We start from the raw sequence: 6,000 nt of genomic DNA, 5'->3' as shown, positions 1-6,000 counted from the left end.
GTAAGAGAAAAGAAACAAATCACATACAAAGGAAAGCCCATCAGAATCACGGCAGACTTTTCAACACAAACCCTTGGGGCAAGGAGAGCCTGGAATGAGATATTTCAAGTACTAAAAGAGAACAACCTCCAACCTAGACTGATGTATCCAGCAAAACTCTCTTTCAAAATGGAGGGGGAAATAAGACACTTCCACAACAAAGAACACCTGAGAAACTACATGAATACCAAGCCAGCACTACAAGCAATTCTAAACAAGATCCTAGAAAAAGACAATGAAGGCAACAACACCATGAGGCCCAACAGAGCAAATCAAATAGGCAAGGCAAGAAATTAAAAGGAGAAAGTGAAAAAGTAAAAAGAGTCAACAAAAGGCCAATAACATGTCAATAATAAGTCAGTACATATCAGTTATAACCATCAATGTCAATGGCCTAAACTCACCAATCAAGAGAAATAGACTGGCAAAATGGAATAAGAAGCAAAAATCCAATAATATGTTGTATACAAGAAACACACGTAGTGCAAAAAGAAGCTCATAGCCTGAAAGTGAAAAGATAGAAAAGAAGCAATCTTGAGTTGTTGTGGTTTCTGAAGAGATTAACATTAAAAATGTTTCACCAGACAATGAAAAAGATGCCTTGAAGTCATCTCAGAAGTCAGTAAAACCCTACCCATTGCAGGCTCAATCAAGGGTGTACAAGGACTCCTTTGAAAAACTTTTGAGTAGAGATGCTCAGACAACTTGCTCCCTCAGGGCCACTCAGGGAAGTGTATCTCCATGTTCAGCCATCCAGGCACACAGACCACTGAAGCTCTGGTCCATGGGGGCTTGGCTACAGTTCAGCCTGTTAGCGGACCTTGGCATCTTCCAAGTGATGCTGGTTTTGCAGGCATGAACAATGCAAGAATTAAAGGATCATAGAGGCTTCCATCCAGATTACAAAGGTAATACTGGGAGGGCAGATGTGTGACAAAGTTAGAATCCCTGCTAGAAGCCCAAGAGAGCTATGCATGAAACTGTGAGCGAAGCCAAAGCTGCAGTGAAGACCTCAAGAGTTAGAGATGCCAGGAATGTGAAACAGCTAAGGAAAGCTGCAAGCATCAAACTGAGAGGGCCATATGGGCTACAGCATGGTGACAGAGGCAGGGCTACCCAGGCCCTCTGGAGTGCTCATCTTGCTGCCATATGTCCTGGATACAGGACATGGAGCTCCAGGGTTGAATGGTTTCCCTGTTTAATTCTGGTCCTGCTTGAGTCTGATTTCTTCTTATTCCCCTCTTCCACCCTTTTGGAATTGGGATGTTTACCTTGTGTTATTATATCTTGGAAGTATGTAACCTGTTTTATTGTTGTTTATTTTTTAACAAGCACTCACAGCTAAGAGTTGCCTTCAGTCTCAGAAAAGACTTGATTTTTAAGAAATGCTGAAACTGTTGAAACTCTAGCAATTCTTAAGAGTTGGCTCAAATGCATTTTTCATAATGGCATGCACATGAACTGTTGGGGGATGGGGCAGAATGTTATGGCTTGGATAAAATGTTTCCCAAAAGACTCATGTGTTTAGAGGTAGGGATTTTGGAAGATAATTAGATCAAAGAACACCAAAATCGTCAGTGGATTGAACTATTGATAAGTTCATAGATGAATGTGCTATTAGGAGATGGGGTTGGGTTGGAAGAAGTATGTCACTGGGGTGTAAAACAGAAGGCTATATTCTTGTCTCTGACCCCTTCCTTTCTAGCTCTCTTGCCCTTTGTGCTTCATGGCTGCAAATCAAATGATGTGAGAAGCTTCCCTCTGTTATGCCCTTTTACCATGTTTCTTTCTTAGAGCCAGATGACCATGGACTGAATCCTCTGAAACCATGAGCTAAAATAAATACTTTCTTCTTGTGTCAGGTACTTTGTTCCAGCAACAGAAAAGTGAATGATATACTCTCACTGACCTCATTCTAATCCCCAACTTTTAAAAGATCCATCACATCTCAAAAGCATAATCATAGGATCAGCCCTGGAATACATGGTCCACTCTCTGTTACATCCCAACCATATTATGCCCAAACATAGTTTTATTAGAGTTCCAATGGACTCCATATCAAAGTAACTTCATGAAGACAAAAGTAGAAACACTAAACAATGTATAATGTGAAAGGTATTAACTAATTTAAAGTTATTATACTAGGTACATTGGACCTAGACTTACAAACTCAGTTAATTCATGAGAGCTGATAGTAACTCAGGTTGGTCAATTGAAGGATCAGGCTCCTCCACACAGCCTTCAAAGTCTCTCTCCTGTATACAGGCAGAATCACTGTCCTTACAGAGACATTAGTCCAAAATTTATCAATTAACCCTACACAGGAAGAAAGTTGTAGTGTTTCTTCCAGAACTCTTTAAAGGGTTAAATCTGTATCTGAGACCATCTGGAAGCAAAAGTGGTGGGCATTCAAGTCATAACTCAAGACTTTATTCTTAAATTAAAATAAAATTTCAATTATAATCTAAGTTCGTTGTATGTCAGGCCAGTTTTAACTCAAGGTTCCACTGTATATAGTATCCCAGTTTTTGTTTTGTTTTCTTTTCTTTCATTATTTGAACTGTTCAGACTACTTTGGATATCAAGGGAACTTGCTTACAATATAGTTTCATAGAATCTATTATCAGGGGACTAGGTATTTGTTCAAAAGTCTGGCACTAGAAATTTTCATTTTAAACACTCCCATGTTATTTTCACATATGATGTAATCAAATCTCAGAGTAGCAAAAGAGTATTCTAAAGATTTGAATGTTTTAAGGCCAAATTAGGTTGAATAGTAAGATTAAAAACAAGAAGAATCACACTCTATTTCACATCTATTTTTAATTAGGTGGGATATTGTATTAGCCTCCCCACTGCAGGGACACAATACCCTACACTCACAACTTGAAGAAGTTTCCTTAGCTCACAGTTTCAGAGGATTCAGTCCATAGTTGGTTGACTCCAAGGCAGGAACACTATGACAGAAGGGTGAGGCATAAGAAAGCTAATGAGTTCATGGCGGCTGGGAAGAATGCAGAGAGGAAGGGGACCCAACATCACACCTCCATGACCCACCCAGCCACACCTAGAAGTGCACTTTGTTAAGAACCTCAGCAGCTCCCACACCAATCAAGGTGACACAATTAAGCTTAACCACCAAAGACACAAGTAAAGGAAAATTAAAATTCTATTGCTCTATTGTAATTTTAAGAAACAGTGAGTTAAACTATAATAAAAGTTGGAGAAAGATATGCTTTGTTAATTAAATGACAACAAAACATCATTGTAACAAGAGCTTTATAGTAATAATGACCTCAGAAAGCTTGGGGAACAACTTTATTATTTACAAGTGAGGAAACTGAGACCTGGGAAGTTAAACTGTGGTCAAAAAGTAGCACAGTCCAGGGAAGACACAAAAACAAATGCAGATGTACTCAGCTACCTCATCTTTGACAAAGGAGCTCACCATCCTCAGTGGAGGAAAGATAGCCTCTTTAATAAATAGTGCTGGAAAAACTGGATGTCAACCGGCCACAGATTAAAATTAGACCCTTATCTTTCGCCATGCATTAAATTAAAATCCAAATGGATTAAAGATCTAAATATTAAAACAGAAACATTAAACTTGCTGGAAGGTAAGTTAGGCAGAACTCTGGAAGACATTGGTATAGGAAAAGACTTTATGAACAAATCCTCAGTAGCACGGGAACTAGCAGAAAGAATCAACAACTGGGATCTCATCTTACTAAAAAGCTTCTGTACTTCAAAAGAAACCATTAGCAGAACTAAGAGACAATCTACAATGTGGGAAAAAATTTTTACCAGCTGTACCTCAGACAAAGGACTATTATCAAGGATATATAAAGAACTCAAAACAATCAGTCCCCCCAAATATAAAGACCCGATCCAAAAATGGGCATCCGAAATGAACAGACATTTCTCATACAAAGAAGTGAAAGCAGCAAGAAAATATATGAAAAAATGTTCCACATCACTGGTCATTCGAGAGATGCAGATGAAAACAACACTGAGATTCCACCTCACCCCACAAAGAATGGCTGCTATCAAGAAATCACACAATAACAAATGTTGGCGGGGTTGTGGGGAGAAAGGAACCCTCCTCCATTGTTGGTGGGAGTGCAGACTAGTGCAACCACTATGGAAATCAATATGGAGATACCTCAAAGAGCTTGGACTGGAGGTTCCATTTGACCCAGCCATCCCTCTGCTGGGTATCTTTCCAAGAGAACTAAAAGAATCATATCACAGAGAAGTATGTGCACCCATGTTTATAGCGGCACAGTTTGTAATAGCTAAATCTTGGAAACAACCTATTTGCCCATCCGTTGGAAACTGGATAAAGAAGTTGTGGTTTTTCTATAAAATGGAATATTACTCAGCCATAAAGAGCGAGAGAATAGATTCATTCATAGGAAAATGGATACATATTGAAGATATACTCCTAAGTGAAATAAATAAGTCACACATGTGTAAATACCAAATAGTTTCCCTGGTGTGAATATTCTGCAACAATGCATAAGATTCTAATAAGATTACTGACATTTAGAAATTTGAAGAAAGGAGCTAAAGGTGTAGGGAAGGTGTGATGCGTAGGGGAAGAACAAAAAGGGAAAAGAAAAAAATGTGAGAGAATGAAAAGAGGAAAATAAAGTGTTTGTAGATGGGGAGGGGAGGAGGGGGTTAAGGGAGGGCAGAGGTAAGGGGAAAAAATGAGAATCAAGACTTGCCATGTAAAGGTACATGATCCCAACAATGAATGTAACTGTACTGTATCCCTAAAATGTACCAATAAACTCAATAAAATTAAAAAAAAAAGTAGCACAGTCCAGACTGTAGATCCCTCATGACTCTGTATTCCTTTTATCACTTCCATTGATATACAATCAATGACCTAGGAACATCCCAACTAACTTACTCTATTTGCTATTTCCCACAGAATTAGATAATAGTGGTACATTAGAAAATATTTATTTTGCAAATATACATAAGATACAGACTTTTCTAAAACTCCTGAACGGAACCCAATGTAATCATATTTCTTTCATATTCTTTTGGTATATTTTGGCTCCTTATAATAAGCTTAAATTATTTGTAGTACATTGTGGCACCTGTGGTAATGCTGAGAATTATTGGCTCCCAACACCTTTTGATGACATCTACAATGTAACCTTGCTTCCAGTGACTGGGTTTGGCCACAGAACATGAACAGAATAGATAAGAAGTGTAACCACAGAGGCTTCAATGCATTTCACATTGAAGCCAGTTCTGCTTCAGTGCCTTCTGCCATCGATAGGTGAGGTAGTGTCTTCCTACTCAGTCTAGGCCTTGGGTGGAATAAGCCAGAACCCGAACCTCACTCTGCTAGGAGGCCACAGCAACCAACTCACAGCAGCTAACATGCCACCACCAGGGAGAGAAACGTGTTGCTGAATGTCACTAAAATTTTTTGGGTTGTTACTCATTGTATTCCACAAAAGCTAATATATAAATGAGCTTAAATCTGGACCAAAAACCTGGTAACTGTGGTAGAAAGATAACAAAAGTTAAAATTCTGAGGTCCCCAGATCAAGAATTTTCTAAAACTGTGTACATATCTTATCAGTGTGCCTGCAAATACATTAGTGATAAGCTTGGTATATGATAGGTATATATTTAAATTATGGCTGTTTGGAAAATAGGTGTGATGAATCTACATGACAATTTTGTAATATAAACTTGCACCAAAATCCAGAAAGGAAATGTCACAATTTATCTGGGTATACAATTTTCAAGGTTCATGGAAATAAAGGAGAATTGAAAAGACGATAAGCCCACAAACATACATAACTCATGTCAGATTTGCATCTGCAGAACTAATTTGGTCCTCATTATAAAGTTTTTGAAAGCTTTTCTTAATATTTTTTACTTTCCTACATTTAGAAAATTTCCTTTAAATTTTATTCTTCAATGTATCCAAAG

The sequence above is a fragment of the Fukomys damarensis genome, unplaced genomic scaffold (assembly GCF_012274545.1).
Source record: "Fukomys damarensis isolate Sample0158 unplaced genomic scaffold, DMR_v1.0_HiC HiC_scaffold_14, whole genome shotgun sequence".
Classification (NCBI taxonomy): domain Eukaryota; kingdom Metazoa; phylum Chordata; class Mammalia; order Rodentia; family Bathyergidae; genus Fukomys; species Fukomys damarensis.
This window is presented reverse-complemented; position numbering follows the sequence as displayed.